This window comes from Ictalurus furcatus, chromosome 11 (assembly GCF_023375685.1).
Source record: "Ictalurus furcatus strain D&B chromosome 11, Billie_1.0, whole genome shotgun sequence".
Taxonomy (NCBI): domain Eukaryota; kingdom Metazoa; phylum Chordata; class Actinopteri; order Siluriformes; family Ictaluridae; genus Ictalurus; species Ictalurus furcatus.
The window spans coordinates 28541696-28558353 of NC_071265.1; the positions used below are offsets into that span (position 1 = coordinate 28541696).

General features: G+C 41.2%; 2 protein-coding genes across 3 annotated transcripts in view; both read left to right on the forward strand.

Annotated features, from left to right (window-relative positions):
* LOC128614673 (pre-B-cell leukemia transcription factor 1) overlaps window positions 1-16658 on the forward strand; it is an 84979-nt gene that overhangs the window by 24447 nt on the left and 43874 nt on the right. The window lies entirely within an intron of this gene.
* LOC128614674 (uncharacterized) overlaps window positions 12325-16658 on the forward strand; it is a 9452-nt gene continuing 5118 nt past the window's right edge. Inside the window, exon 1 of the mRNA XM_053636217.1 lies at window positions 12325-16658. This exon is cut by the window's right edge and continues 1741 nt beyond it. The gene's annotated coding sequence lies outside the window, so the exon portion shown is untranslated.

Below are 16658 nucleotides of genomic sequence, written 5' to 3' on the forward strand. Positions count from 1 at the left end.
TGTGCGTGCATGCGTGTGTGTGCGTGTGTGATGGGGGAGGTGCTGATAAGGGCTGCAGCAAGGTGCAGGCCTGGCGGTGATGATTCAGACCACCATGATATCCATACACACTGTTATGAATCAATTTTCTCCAGCTTTGCAGACGGCTGTACTCCCACAGTACCATCCCGATGAAATCAAACTAATTGTGTTAAATGCTGGACTAGTGACGCTCCTCAGACGAATGGAGGAACATCTTCAATACTGTAACACAGGTCCACTACTACTGTTCTCAATTCCATACCGACCGCAACAGGACGTCGCTTTCCGTACAGGTGCTGAGGAAATGACTGAAAGCAGCGAGGACAATAACGCTGTGGAAAGGTAAAATATCTCATTATAGCAGCAGAGCGATGTACTGAACCCACAGAAAAAATGAAGCGCGGACGTTGGAGGACACTGCAGACACAAATTAGCAGCAAGAGGTTTAGGGGGTTTAAAACCAGCGCTTGTTCCTGGGGAGATTATTCTGGCACATGTCTGTGACGTGACACCTGATAGATATCTAGGGCTGGGAGATATGACAAAAATATATATCACGATACTTGAGGACATTTCTACGATAAACAATGTGTATCACGATATATAATGTAGCTAACCAACTAGCCGCAAGACAGTAGTAAAGGAAACAAACAAACAAAAAAAACACGTTAAACTGAGTTTGACATTACTTTCCTTTTAGAGACAAAGAAGATTAACTTAAAAAAAGTAAAATCAGCCGCATTCATTCAGTAGCATTTAATTTGTAGTTATTACAAAAATGTTTAAAAAAATACATCACCATATCAATGATATCTCAGAAAAGTGCATTGCGTAATCGTTTATCATGATATCGATATTATACCATTGTATCATCCAGCCCTATAGATATCTGTCATTTACGTTTACTGCAGAGCATTAGAATTTAATTTAACATGTTAATATGGTTACAAAAATCTACAAGTGCATGAGAATAGAGTGCATTGTGCATGAGTTGAAACATAATCCAGAATTTTTGGCACCCTTTACAAAAATGAGGATGCTGTGCATCACTCAAGGTTTGCACACTGTTCTATAGGGTTCAGATCTGGAGACTGAGATGACCATTCGACCATACTGTTTTTGTTTTCCTACAGCGTGAGAATCTTCAGAAATGCAACCCATTTCTGTTCTGATTAAGATTATGATTGGGGTACAGTGGGGGAAATAAGTATTGAACATGTCAATATTTCCTCCAGTAAATATATTTCCCATGAGGCTATTCACATGAAATTTTCACCATAACTCAAGAAATCCAGACATGTAAAGAAATCCAAACATTAAAGTCCATAAATGAAGTTATGTGTAATGAAGAGGAATGACACAGGAAGAAAGTATCGATCACGCTAACTGAAATGTATTTAATACTTAGTGGAGAAGCCTTTGTTTGTAATGACAGCTTCAAGATGATTTCTGTCTGAAGAAATTAATGGGCCGCAGTATTCAGGTGTGATTTTGTCCCATTCTTCTAAACATATTGTCTTTAAATCTTCTTCAATTGGATTGAAGTCAGGTGATTGACTGGGCCGTTCTAACACCTTGATTTTTTTCTCTGAAACCAATTGAGAGTTTCCTTTTCTGTATGTTTTGGATCATTGTTCTGCTGGAAGCTCCACCCACGTCTCATCTTCATCATCCTGGTGGATGGCAGCAGATTCTTCTCAAGAATCTCCCGGTAAAGGGCTCCATTCATCGTTCCTTCAATTATATGAAGTCTGACAGTACCAAGCAATGAAAAACAGCCCCACACCATGATGCTTCACCTCCAAACTTCACTGCTGGTAAAGTGTTTTAAGGGTGATGTGCAGTGTCATTTCTTCTCCAAACATGGTGTGTAGTATGACAGCCAAAAAGTTTCATTTTGCTCTCATCTGACCAGACTGCACTCTCCCAGTATTTCATAGGCTTGTCCAAAGGAGTTGTAGGAAACTTTAAACGAGCTTCGACATGCCTTTTCTTTAGTAATGGAGTCTTGCGGGGTGAGCATGATCACTGGAGTGCATTGCCTATTGTGTCCTCTGTGACGATGGCACCTGCTGCCTCCAAGTGTTTCTGGAGCTCTTTCCGAGTGGTCCTTGGCTCTTGGGCTACTCTTCTGGCTATTCTTCTGACTCCCTGGTCAGAAATCTTGTGAGGAGCTCCTCTGCATGGCCGGTTGGTGACAGAGTGATGTTGCTTCCACTTGTGGATAATGACCTCAATTGTGCTTACTGGAAGATTCGGAAGTTTTGAAATGCATCTGTATCCATTTCCATCAATATGTTTTGCAACAATAAGGTTTTGAAGGTCTTGGGAGAGCTCTTTGCTTTTACCCGTAATGAGATGTTTCTTGTGTGACACCTTGGTAACGAAAAGCCTTTTTATAGACCATCAATTTACTAACCCAACTGATATTAATTTGCACAGATAGGAGGTATAATTACTTACGGATTTCAGCTTGTTCCTTGCCTTACCTTGCCTTGGAGAACTGCTTTTTCTTAGCGTGTTCAAGACTTTTTTCCTGTGTCATTCCACTTTATCACACATAACTTTATTTATGGACTTTAATGTTGTGAATTCTTTATATTTCCGGATCTCTTGAAATAATACTGAAAATTTCATGTGAATAGCCTCATTGGAAATATATTTACTGAAAAAAAATGTTGACGCATTCGATACTTATTTCCCCCACTGTATACTGTGTGAAACTGAGCTTAGTAGTAGGTGGTCTTGGTGACTCGTGTTGTAACCTGCCTATGTGTCCAGTCACATAGATTCAGTGCTGTCAGACATTTCTGCACTGGTCTGTTTGCTGGTCATGTGTCCTCGAGGTCTGACAGTCTGACTGACTATAGCTGAAGTAACACGTGGCTGTTTGCAGTGTGTATTTCCCCGCTCCTTTACCCAGTGATCTGTGCTGCTGTGAATCACCTCGGCACTTCCAGCCCACGGCTTGTTAGTCTAAAAGAATGTCACGCGCTAATTAACGACGCGTAAATATCCTCGAATGGGGCCGCATTTGCATGTTAAGAGAGATTTGTGGGATCAGAGGCATGATATATTTTAATTAAGGATTAATTGAAAAATAATGGGAATTTGATTTTGCGTGGCATGCCGGGTTTGGATCGTGAGCCGGCGTCTGCTGTGAGCTCATCAGTGCAATATTGAGCACCGGAGAGAAAGACTGAGAGAGGGTCCTCTCAAGGTCTTCTAAAAACAACCCCCCTTCCCCAACACACACGCACACACACACACACACCTCCTCTAGCAGCAGGAGTGGCCCTTGTTTGGCTTAATTAAACCTCTGCTCTCTCTGCCTCTGTCTCTCACTCTCCTTGTTTCCCCTTTGTCTCTCGGCCTCTCTCTCTTCTTTTCATTCTTCTCTCCCCCTCTTTCTCTCAGTGAGGCGGCTGAGAGGCATAAGACACGCAACACTAGTTGTGCAGGCAATTATGTTAATGGGATGCTATTAGGCCATGATTCCGTATGAGCGATCGGGGAGAGCGAGTGCCTCGCCGGTGGAGACGATAACGCGCAGCGCTGCTCATTGATACTGCTCCAGCAACATCATTAGCATAACGAAGCCTCGCTGCTAACGAGGGGTGGGGCCCGTCCGCCTCAGAGAGGGAATGCAGAGGCTTATCCATCCACACGACTGCATGTTATTTTACTTTCAACTTTTCAACTCTGTTTCTTTGACATGAAGTCCATAGGCCTTCTCGTGGATAAATATTCTAATCAGATTTTGACTGCTCCTTAGTTATGGAATCCCCTGAAGTCTCAAACAATGAATAAAATAAATTAAAAGTAACTGCTCCCTCCTCCTATTAGGAATTTGCTGTCACATTTATATTTCAGCTTCTCACATTTCCTATTTTATAAATTCCCGCACACATTTATTCATTCGTCTAATTCCCATTTAACTCATGTAACATTCTCTCATCCACCCTGTCTGGGTGGAGTTTGCATGTTCTGCTCTTGCTTCGGGGGTTTTCTCCGGGTACTCTGGTTTCCTCCCCCAGTCCAAAGACATGTGCTGTAGGCTGACTGGCATTTCCAAATTGTCTGTAGCATATAAATGGGTTTGTGAACGTGTGTGACAGATTTAACATGTCAGTGCTGGCAAGTGACCGTGGTATAAGCGGGATAATCCACGGCTAGGTGTGCGTTACACTATTTTAATCCATGATGTGGAGGCAAAGAACTTGCCTCCATAAACTTGCCAATGACCTAAAACATTAGAAAACGTCCTAGAAGTTGACAAAGAGAACCCAATTAAGTGAGCAGAACAGCTTAAAAACTGAGATGTTGGTGGGTTTCATCACATGAACTGCTTGCTTCAGGTCCTTCCACAACATTTCTATTGGATTAAGGTCAGGACTTTGACTTGACCATTCCAAAACATTACCTTTATTCTTCTGCAATCAATCTTTGCTAGAATGACTTGTGTGCTTAGGGTCATTGTTTTGCTACATGACCCACTTTCTCTTGAGATTCAGTTCACAGACAGATGTCCTGATATTTTTCTTTAGAATTCGCTGGTGTACTGCAGAATTTATTGTTCCATCAATGCTGGCAAGCCGTCCTAGCCGAGATGCAGCAAAAACATCACACAAACATCACACTACCAGCATACAGTATATAACAGATAGGATTAGGTTCTTATGCTGGAATGTAGTGTTTTCCTTTCTTCAAATATAACCCTTGTCATTTAAACCCAAAATTCTATTTTGGTTTAATCAATATATATAACAAAATATTGTCCCAATGTCCACGTGATCTTTAGCAAACTGCAGACGGGCAGCGATGTTCCTTTTGGAGAGCAGTGGCTTTCTCCTTGCAACCGTCATGCACACCACTGTTGTTCAGTGTTCTCCTGATGGTGGACTAATGAACATTAACATTAGCCAAGTGAGAGAGGCCTTTAGTTGCTTAGAAGTTACCCCGGGTTCCTTTGTGACCTCATGGACTATTGCACATCTTACTCTTGGAGCGATCTTTGTTGGTCTCGACTCCTGTGAAGGGTAACAATGGTCTTAAATTCCTCCATTTGTACGCAATCTGTCTGACTGTGGATTGGTGGAGTCCAAACTCTTTAGAGATGGTTTTGTAACCTTTTCCAGCATGATGAGAATCAACAACTCTTTTTCTGAGGTCCTCAGAAATCTCCTTTGTTCGTGCCATGATTCACTTCCACAGACGTGTTGTGAAGATCAGACTCTGATAGATCCCTGTTCTTTAAATAAAACAGGGTGCGCACTCACACCTGATTGTCATCCCATTGTTTGAAAACACCTGACTCTAATTTCACCTTCAAATTAAACTGCTAATCCTAGAGGTTCACATACTTTTGCCACTTACAGATATGTAATATTGGATCATTTTCCTCAATAAATAAATGACCAAGTATAATATTTTTGTCTTATTTGTTAATTGAGTTCTCTTTGTCTACTTTTAGGACTTTTACTGTGAAAATTTGATGATGTTTTAGGTCATATTTATGCAGCTGTATAGAAAATTCTAAAGGGTTCACAAACTTTGATAGTTGTCTGTGCAAAATCAGGTCATGTGACCAAATGGATGAGCCTGCACGTATATGAAGTATTATAGTACATTATTAGTCACTGCTTAGAATTCCCACAACATCAATAAAGCACAGCATTAAAGCAGGATTACTAAACAGCCATTAATAATACACTGTAGTACATTGTGCATGTACAGGATATAGATTCTCCGCGCATTTCATTTGGAGCCGCAGTTTTGCATCAATGATCAATACGAAGGTATAGAGCTTGTTAATCCTACTTCACATAGATACACAGATTCAGCTTGAGGACTTTTGAGTTATATTCTCCCAAATTCATGCTTGTTCATGTGTTTATGTTCCGGCATTGAAAAGACCTTCAGCTAGTAAACTGATGGATGCCAGGTTTCGGTCAGTGTCGACTACATTTCTGTCTTGAACTACATGCTCATGTACCTAATCCATTCAGCTCAGACTGAAGAAGTATCACGGTGCATTGTCAATTGTTGATTAGTACGCAGCAGAATAATCACACAGCAGGAGTGCAACACTCGTTTGTTTGAGACAAAGCATTGTACCGTTCTCTGTCTACAACCCACCTGGAAGCACTAAACTACTGCAATGAATACTGCAAGCTATTGCTAATGCTCTAGTCTGTGAAACAGAGGCAAACTTTTGAATCAGGTTACACGATGTCGACGGTGATCAGGCGGTACTCTGTTCTTCAAGCTGTTAAATGCTTTCTTAATCAGCAGCAGCTCACTGAGCAAAGACAATGTTGTCAACAATGACACTTTTGTTTGCTCTAGCCTGTATTAACCATTAATGTTTGACCAAATCCCCGTGCACCAATCGAATGCTCGGACAGATTTGGACATGCCCCTGTCCTTATCATATAAGCAGTAAGGAGAGTAGTAAATGTTTCATGAGTAAATAGGAATAAATAAATAAATAAATGATTATCATGTGCAGGTGTCTATAAAATAGGAAACGTGAGAAATTAAAGGATAGTTTAAAGCGAATAAATACACAAGCAAACAACATTGTATGCTCTTATGGCTTTCAGCGCTCCCCCTCGTTTAATGATCGTTAGCTTTAGCTGCGTAGCCGAACGAAAGCATCTTTGTCTGCAGTCTCGTCGTGTTTGAACAGCAGAGAGTCAGAAGCTGCTGTGATTGGTCAGACAGTTCAAATATATAAACGAGGACCTTGTGGTTTAATGCTCTGGACTAAATAAACATGAGTACTAATCGCTAGCATTAGCTAAGCTCAATATTACTGCAAGTGAATATGTTTATTTATTTGATGACGATCCTAATAATATATGTATAGATTATAGGTACTCTATCTATATTTCTCTGTCTTTCTCTTATGTATGTTGGATCTTAGACATTTTGTTGTATACCTTCTCTGTAATCAACCCAATTCATTATTAGTCGGGTAGAGCTGCACATCTTTCTTTTTCTCTCTGTCTTTCTCTTTCTCTTTATGTGTGCGTTTGTCTGTCTGTCTGTCTTTTCCCTGCTCTGTGTCTGGATTATTTGTGCAGTTCCATTTGCCTGTTCTTGTTTCCCTCCCTCTCTCTCTCTCTCCCTCTCTCTCCCTTTCTCCCTCTCTCTCCATCTCCCTCTCTCTTTCTCTTTCTCTCTCTCTCTCTCTCTCTCTCCCTTTCTCTCTCTCGCTGTCTCTGTCTCTGTGTGTGTGTGTGCAGGCGTGTTTTTCTGTGGTAAGGCCTGTCATCTCAATACTCTGTCAGTGGATGTGATCAGAAGAGTCTGAATCCTTGGAGGAATATATATTAAACACCCAGAGTTCCCTCAGGCTGTGGTCTCTTGTCTCTCTCTCTCTCTCTCTCTCTCTCTCTCTCTCTCTCGCTCTCCACTACTCCTTAATGAGAATGCCTCCTAATTATTCCGGTGGCTGTAGGGATGGAGGGCTGGAGCAGAAGCCGATGCCCATGCTGAGCTCAGGGACGTGACCGCTATGCTGATGAAGCTCCCGGATCAATAATTCAGACACGAGCCGTAATGGCAGGGCTCGGGGAGAGTAAGAGCAATACGTCTGAGTCAGAGATTGTGCCACGAGCAGCCTATCCACGATGCACTGCACCTCAGTGCGTAGACTCTGTTAATAGCCCGTTGCCTGTTTCCTCTTCTTATTACTATATCTTGCATTGTTCCTCATTTGTAGCCTGCTGAATCGCTTCATTCAGACATCAGTCTTTGGTGAAGGGTAATCCTCCTCGCTGGGTTGCTGGCTTTTTTTTTTCTGTTTTCAAAGAAGGGCCGGTGCAATCTGATTCTCCATCTCTTTTTCTTTCCCTCCGGAGGCATCTGCATGCATCTTTTAAAGCGATCGCTCCTCACACAGGACTCGGCTCCAGCCCGGGCCTCAATTATTAAAGCCAGCACTCCCCTCTCAAGCTTCTTCTATATATTTTCATTCCCTTCTCGAAGTCTTTGCTCCTGTATTCTCTCTTTCTTTATTACACTTTCTTTCTGTGTTTCTCTTCCTACTTTCTGTTCTTCTCCAGGTTTTGCTTTACTTGATTTAATTCAGCCCACCATGTTGGTAAGACTGATTACTGGCAAAAACAGTAGTAGCAACAACAACAATGGCAGAAGCAGTAATGGTGGAGAGTGAGGAGGTCAGTGTGTAAGGTGTATGCAGGAGGCTGGGGGTGGAGTTGGTGCTGCTGGTGGTGCTGGTGTTGCTGGTGCTGGTGGTGCTGGTGCTAGTGATTTTTAACTTGATGGTGACGTGATGCTACATATTTTGTGGCGAGTTTTCATTACACCAAGCTATGTTTCAAAGGAAGTCATTGTATAGCGGTTTCTCTGTCTTCTACTCATTCTTTCAATTCCTCTGTTCTTTCTCCATCTCTGCTTCTCTCTCTTCATGCCTGTTTCTAACCCCCCCAACCCCCCCGTTCAACTCTGTCTTTCCTCTGTCCTCCCATTCCTCAAACTCTCCCTCCCCAATTGTTTGTAGCATACATGCTCAACAATAGCAATAACAGTAGTAGAGTTAATTGATGAACAAAATAATCAATTCCAAACTCAATTCTGGATTGCAGTTCTCTCTCTGAAGATTCTGCATCGGCATGCAAAACATCATATTCAGACTTTTACTTCATCTTACATAATTTTTAACATCGAAAAATCTTAACAGTACCACACATTTCTGAGGAAAACCAAAGCATAAATAGATTAAGCCTAGTGTGTGTTCTGTTTTTTTTTTTTATTACGATTTTTTTTTTACAGTTTGTAAAAATGACAGTCTTCTGTTTTAAAAGTAGCAAGTGCTGATTCTGGAAAAAATAAAGAATTGAAGTGCATCAACATGAATTTTATAATCACATTGTGGCTCCCTGAGGTGCTTAGATATTCCCACCCCTACTACCAACAATAATATTAATAATAATAGTAGGAAGAAGAAGAAGAACATCAAGAATAAGAAAAAGTAGAAGAAAAAAACATATCTAACCATATGTATTTGCAAAATTGCTCACAAACTGCCAGCATTACAGTAGTTTTGCATTAAGAAAACCTTTAATCATGTATTTAGTTTACAATAATAAATGTATATATTTGATCAATTATTATTATTTAAAACAAAAACTAACATAAACAAAAAAATACATCTTTAACACTGTAACAGAAAAATTCAAATATTTAAGTTACATATTATTATCAGCCGCATACATCAAGTCGGTATATAATTGTTTTAAAATGACAATTAGAAATTTATAAAAACGTATCACAATATTGGTCACGATATGAATATTATATTGTCGTATTGCCCAGCCCTATTCTCTTTCTCTTTTTGTCTCCGTGCAGTTCCCGCCAGGATTTTGCGATTTTACGACCGCAGAAATGAACGCAAAATCAAGCAAACTCCTCAATATTCGGACGAGCTTGCGATTTTTCAAAATTACAGCAGGTTTTCCGCAGCTTTGAGCCAAGACGAGTCATGTGACGTCATCACAACACGCATTCAGCCAAATGAACCTTTTCGATTCACACGCGTCGAACATGAGAACAGCTTAAAGGTCTTATTTAACAACAGACATCAGCGCGAAAGACCGTCCAAAATAAACCGAAATAAAACTATTTTGTGCAGTTTGAATTTCGCCAATTAAAGTAGTCTTCCGCAAAAAAAAGCACCAAAAACACACAAAATTTTGAAAAAAACCCAGAGCAAAATGAAGCATTTTTGGCCACAACAATCACAGAAAAACCCCTGTACTGTGCAACAGGACAACAATAAACAATAAAGTCTCCTACATCTCTCCTTCTGTCACCCTCCATAATCACCCTCTGCTCTCAAACACTGCAGACAAAGCTAGATGAAAGACTAAACTCCGAGAGCAGATGAAGACCATTTATGCGGTGTTAAATCTGTTCCGTAACAGCTGATAAACATTTAACAAACACTGGGTTTACTCTTCCTCAGCATGAAGGCTTTCGCATGTGTTAATAATTGTAGTAAGCTCCATTGGGAAAGTTGGACAGCCTTGAGCGTGATGCGTGTGATGGATGTCGTGTCGCTGCCGAAGTCCAAAATGAAGCTTCGCTACAGTTTTCCATCACCGTGTCTTTGATGTCACAGCGCATCAGGAGTCAGTCTGCACGCTAACGATTCTGCAGGAGACGTTTCAGTCTGCTGTCTGAGATCTGCGGTTTTGTTCTGATTCAATCCAAACGACATTTTGCTATTGACTCGACTTAATAAACGCCAACCGACTCGCTTAGAACACGCCTGTCGTTTTTACGTTTCAGGGCCCTGCAAATGGATGGAAAGACTCGTAAATAGAAAGCGATGCGTCCTAAATGATTCCCATCATAATCCGTAATGAGAGAGGACGCCGTTATGAGTTTGCCTGGTTCGAGGCTGTCAGCAGAAAAACACTCTCGGTTTGCTTTTAATGTGTCTTCAGTCTTTCATTAAAACGGCTGCGCCACTCGTTCCGTTAATTCCCTTCAGATGCCTGTCGGCCCTGGGTAATAAAGCGCATTCCTCGGAAATCTTGTTCTCGCTGCTTGGATGAAATATTAGGGTTTGTGTAAAACCCAAGTCTTCACATTGCACGATTTAGTCAGTGGCGTGCACTTCACGCTTTTTCAATTAGGCACGTGTCAATAATTGGATATACAATCGAGATGAACAGTGACCGGACACTTTTTCAGCTGCATTAGTTCCATTCGTTCCTCGACCGATCATTACATCCATGGAAATGGAAATGATTTAAAATGTCAACATAAAACCAACCAGGTAGAGGTTTAATTCAACATTATTTGCATTAGTACAGTGTTTCATTGTACTGTATATTACGCTAGTTATGTATTGCATGTTTACTTGTTTTAACCTGGTACGCTAGTGGATTAACAATCCACACTGTTCTGTTGCAGATCCAAGTCTCCTGAAAAAAAGCATACTGTTCAGCTCAATTCCACGTTCGATTACATTGTAACTGTGATATTACGTAAAATCAATTAATTTGATTATTTGTTTCTGAAGACAACGTACTCCTTATTCCTGTTGCGTTGTGGTGATTTAAGTGTTCAAATGTTGGATTAGAATGGATTCTCTAGTGTTTTCAGACACACTGGAGCCTTGTACATGCCAACTGGTGTCTTTGTTGATGAGGAGAGATGGATAGGAGGCATTGTGTGCTGTTTTGTCAGTTTGATGTCCGACGTGTGTGCCTGGCGTGGACTATTGACGTTGAGTGAAGACGAGACGGACAAATCGGCAGCTGCTCTTAATCACATCACGGCACCCTGGTGAAACGCTCTTTGTCATCTCGGAGAAATGTGCGTGTCTTTTGATTGCTCAATTTTTCGGGTTCCCATGCAAAAGTCTTCGCATGGTGTTTATTATTTTTTTTTGTCGTTTTCAACATGACATCAGACAAAAATCGTTGTCAGATGAAATAGTATGTCCATAGTGAGATTGAGGCTCAGACGTGAGATTTGACTAATAAAGCTGCTAATCTGCTGGCATTGTCATGTTTATAATCATATTTATCCATCCATCCATCCATTTTCTATACCGCTTATCCTACTGGCTCGCGGAGAACCTGGAGCCTGTCCAAGGGAGCATGGGGCACAAGGTAGAGTACACTCTGGGCGGGGTGTGAATCCATCGCAGGGCACACTCACGTACACATTCACACACCCATTCATACACTACGGACACTTTAGACACGCCAACCAGCCTACCACGCATGTCTTTGGACTGGAGGAGGAAACCGGAGTACCCGGAGGAAACCCCCGCAGCACGGGGAGAACACGCAAACTCCGCACACACAGGGCCACGGCGTGAATCGAACCCCCAACCCTGGAGGTGTGAGGCATAATCATATTTATATTATATTTATATTAAAGGGACGATGTTAAGTGCCTAATGTTGCGAAAGTGTTGAAAAAACGAGGTGCTCTGTGAAGTCCTTATATTATTCAGTAACACAGTATCTGATGGAAGCACGTGTCAGGTGTTTTTTTTTTCCTCAGATTGAGAAAAATATTTCTATAAGACACTATTATATATGAGGTCATGAAGTTGCGTTTAATACATGTATGTGAAGGTCAACGGTTCAGACAGACTTATTTTTATTCCGTTATTCTTAAAATATATTCTTTGTGACATTAGGTGTTGTGCTGAGACTAATCTCCTTACTTTCCAGTATCGCTGCAGCTTATTTCAGCTGAAAAGTATTTTCTTATCCCAAATGAGGTGTCTATCATGCTGGAATGTCTGCAGAGAGAAGGCAGAGAATTTCACTCCAGTGTGTTAGTGTGTATGCGTATGTATTTTCATGGTAACTCGACGATGCTGGGTGTCATTACATCAAGCGTCCAGAAGGTTTCTTTACATACCAGCCCGGATGTTTGCGTCACACATGGTTATGTATTTACCCCTAACCCTAACCCCATTATATACAAGCTGCATGAGCTCTTATCCAGTATAAATATAATGGATGGCCAGTAAAGACAGTATGGAGATGCAGTGATGCATGCGACCCATACAGACCTGCTGTGACCTGCTGGGGTTGTGCAGCTACTTCTGCTTCTGCTCCAGGTCCTGAATGTCATAACAACAAATTCCAGTCCACAATAATGAAGTCTTTCTTTCTTGTTAAGGTTCTATGGTTTGTCTTTCTTTTTGGCCTTTGAGCAGACATTTTGTAAATTCCCTCAATGTGAGATTCTTGTGTGTCACAATGCAGAAATATTAGAGAGAGCAGCTCTCAATGGCTCTCAGTGCCAGAATAACAAACCACAGTCCACCAAGATATTATATTTACTTCATACTTTCCCCCCCAAGAGCAGCTCTGTTCCAGTTTGGACACTAAGCTGAAGTTTGGATAACGTTCTGAATTGAAACAAGCCAATCTTTCATTTTCTCCGTTTTTTGTTTTGTTTTTATTTGCGTTTTTAATTGTGATTTTTTTTTAAATTACGCAGTAATGATGCATTAGCTCAGATTGAGTCATATTTTGAAATATCTCTCCGAAGCCAAGTAACTAATTGTCCTTATTAAGTAAATAAAGGCTGGTTTGAGACAGAGCCCAGAGAACGCGTTCCCCTCACAGAGACTGCTGGCTCAGATTATGACAAGGAAATTGCACTCCGTCTGGAGCAGGCATGTGCTAATATTACAGTTTCATGTCATGATGAGTTTGTGACATTTTAATCATGGCTTACGATATCGTCATGATACGTTCCTTAAAGTGTCGTGAAGCTCGAATTGGGATTGTCTCGTCTGAAAAGGACACACATGACGTGTGTCCAGATTTATTCAAAACAGGAACCCAAAAAAACCAGCTGCCCTTATGCTATGACAGGCTTTGGAGTGCTAATGGAGTGCAACATTGACCTTGCTAAATATCATCATTGATTATTGACATACGGTTCCTTCATGTCTGAAGGAAGAGAGAAGGCATCAAAGAGGTGAAGAGACAGAGCAAGTGAAGGAGTAATGTCACGTTATCCCTAACACACTGGTTACACGCTCGGGTCAGATCCACGACAGCACAACAGCCTTTTGGGAAATGTAATGATAACATTAAAGCACCCAGTTACTCCCATGATAACCGTTCACAACGCTCTTCATCGTACAGTCAAAGATATAAAAGTTTATTGGGTAAGTGAAAAGGGACAGTGTGTAGGATGCTTTCTGCGTTACTGCCCCTCTGTGGCTTTTTCAACCTTATAGAAGATTCCAAAACTGAGCAAAGTGAGGAATTTATGAGATTGTGTATTCCATACAGCTAGATACACAATTTCTGCAGTACTGTGCTATTCAGTCTGTAGGGGATTATTTTTGTTTTGAGAATTATTTCCTCATGAATGAAACATAACCAGGTATGCTTTTTGACATAAATGGGCTTTGCGTTCCCTTTACGATCGCTTTGGTGGCGGCAGACAGAAGCAGCTTATAGAGCTTTCAAACAAGGTGCACACGAGCAAAATGGTCCTGACCAAAAATCAACCTGTAGGCTATCCTAACCTGTTTCAAACAAACCAATCACAGCCCAGTAGGCAGATCTGACAGTTTTGTGTCTGTCCTTCATCGCTTCTGAATGAGAATGAGTGTCTTTACCGACCTTATTGATTGTAATATATTTTTATAATATTGCAGTTGTGCAATAGGTGGATTGGCTACTCTAAATTGCCCTTTATTGTGAATGTGTGTGTGTGTGTGTGTATGTGTGCTTGATATAATATTCATATTATGCTAAACTATGTCATAGTATGCTTTTCTGAGAAACGGTGGATATCGTGTATCTTCGTGGGTTTTTTTGTTATAAATGCAGATCAACTCAAAGCAGTTTAATGCAATGTTAAAAATTTTTTACTTAATCTTTTTGAATTTTTTTTTTTTTAAACCCAGATGTTTACATTTTTTCAAATCTTTTTCCATGTTAAATATTTTGCATGTAATTTTAAAATATTTTTTTATATTAAATATTCTATATTTTTCGGGATGCACCGAAATTTCAGCCGCCGAAAATTTTCGGGTTTTGGCCAAAAAGAGATAAAAGAACCGAAAATATATACCCCCATGCCGCACCCCTCAGCGCTCGGCGCTCAGAGTTCACTCTCGATCTAGCCAACGATTATTGTTGCACTGCAACATTACTAGAGCCGCAATTTAAAGAACATTTCTTTGACATGGAGAAAAAGCAGCGAGCACGGGAAATGATACAAGCAGAGCTGGAGGTGATGGATGCGTCTGCTGAAGCATCGACACGCAGCACAGAGCAAAGTGTGCCAGAGAAATGCGTGCGTACAAGTGATAATGAATTGATTCAATTCCAAAAAATCTAATATTAATACAATTATACAAAAAAACTATTTTAAAATGGGTTTTTTTAAAAATTCAGTTTCAGTTTTCGGCCAAGTGGGTCCTGAATTTTTGAATTTTCATTAATAAATGTATATTGAAGAGGACATATACTTTTATTTTATTCAATACTAATGTATTGCTGGCAGCTTGTTTGCAAACCTGCACATCCTGATACATATTTGTGCATCCTAGAAATGTCTTCATGAATCGTGATATGATTTTTTTTGTTTATCATATCACCCACCCCTAGTGTGCATGGCGCTCTGCAATGGACTGGCATCCCATCCAGAGTGTGTTCCCTCCATGCGCCCGTGTTCCCGGGATAGACTCTGGATCCACCGCGACTGTAGCAGTTTAGACAGCTGTGCCACTAAAGTGAGCCCTGAAGTGTCATTCTTTAAGCATACACAATTATGATAACGAGAGCCTTTAGTGACATTTCGGCACACGCCTCCTCCTGATTAGATCCACTCCAGCTCAAGCACGATGCCTGCATTTCAGGCTCGGTGTAAAGTTTGTATTTTTATATTGTGTCTTGTGTTGCATCACTGCAGTCAAGTCAATTGAAAATCCTTTTCCGCCAAAGTTTAGTGTAGAGAGCCGGCCCCTGGAGTTTTGTTATAACTAGTTTTATTTGGCTTTATAAGGATATATAGACGTATTTCCTCAGTAGATGAAATGGGAACACAGTGATGGTCAGTGGAGGATGAAACACCCCTCATCTTCCTCCTCCTCCTCCTCCTCCTCCTGCTTCTCTGTCTGTTTCTCCTCGTTAAGCAGTCCATGTTGTTTTTGCAGTGAGACTGGGAGACTTGCGCCGCTCTCGCGCTCTCTGTGAGCAGAATGCGAAAGCAGGCGAAAGCGAACGAGGGAGTCAATAAAGCCTGAATGTTTTATGAAGGCAGAGATATTCAGATCACAGCACAGCTGACGGAGAGAGCGAGAGAGTGGGAGAGCAGCTCGCGGCTTATATAAAGAGACAGAAGAGAAGAGCGCAGAGGCCCGCATCGCTCTCTCCGATAGGGTTTTTTTTTTGTTTTTTTTTCTTCCCCCTTTTCTACACACTCCACTCATTAACGCTGTGCTGGGGCGAGGCCCAACCTCAGTCTTAGTCAGTATTCATCTATCAGAACATCTTCCAGTCTTCTCTCTCTCGCTCTCTCTCACGCTGTCCCTCTCTCTCTCATTAAAAACAGGCATAAACACACTGCAGCACCATCACAGCCCCGCCACTGCCATCAGGTGGGATTTGATCTGAGCGAAACGCTCACAGCGATCGTTACATGGAGCTCTGTGCAGAGCATGTCTACAGTGTTATCGCAATATAATCATCCATTCTAAAACCACACATTGCTGTTAGAATTACTCTCTGGAAAGACCCGCGCAGTGCAATCTGCAGATTCTTGCCCAGAATATACGCGCATAGGAGGATGAGTGAGAGACAAAGCAGAACGAGGGAGAGACAGAAGGAGGAAGAAAGGAAAGGAACGAGGGAGAGACAGAAGGAGGAAGAAAGGAGGAGAAATCTGTCCAAATGAAACAGGGTCTTACGCCACCATCTGAATGGAACAGCCTGCCAAATAATGCTGCCTACAGCAACAGCAACCTCTTCCTGACGGTGTAGCGGAGGGTTGCTTGAGAATAATTTTTCCTGCGTGAGGAGTGTCTATTTTTAGCAATTACTAATATTAATAGGTTGGGATCTCTTCTAACAAAGTAGTGGTATGAGTTCCTTTAAGTGTGTG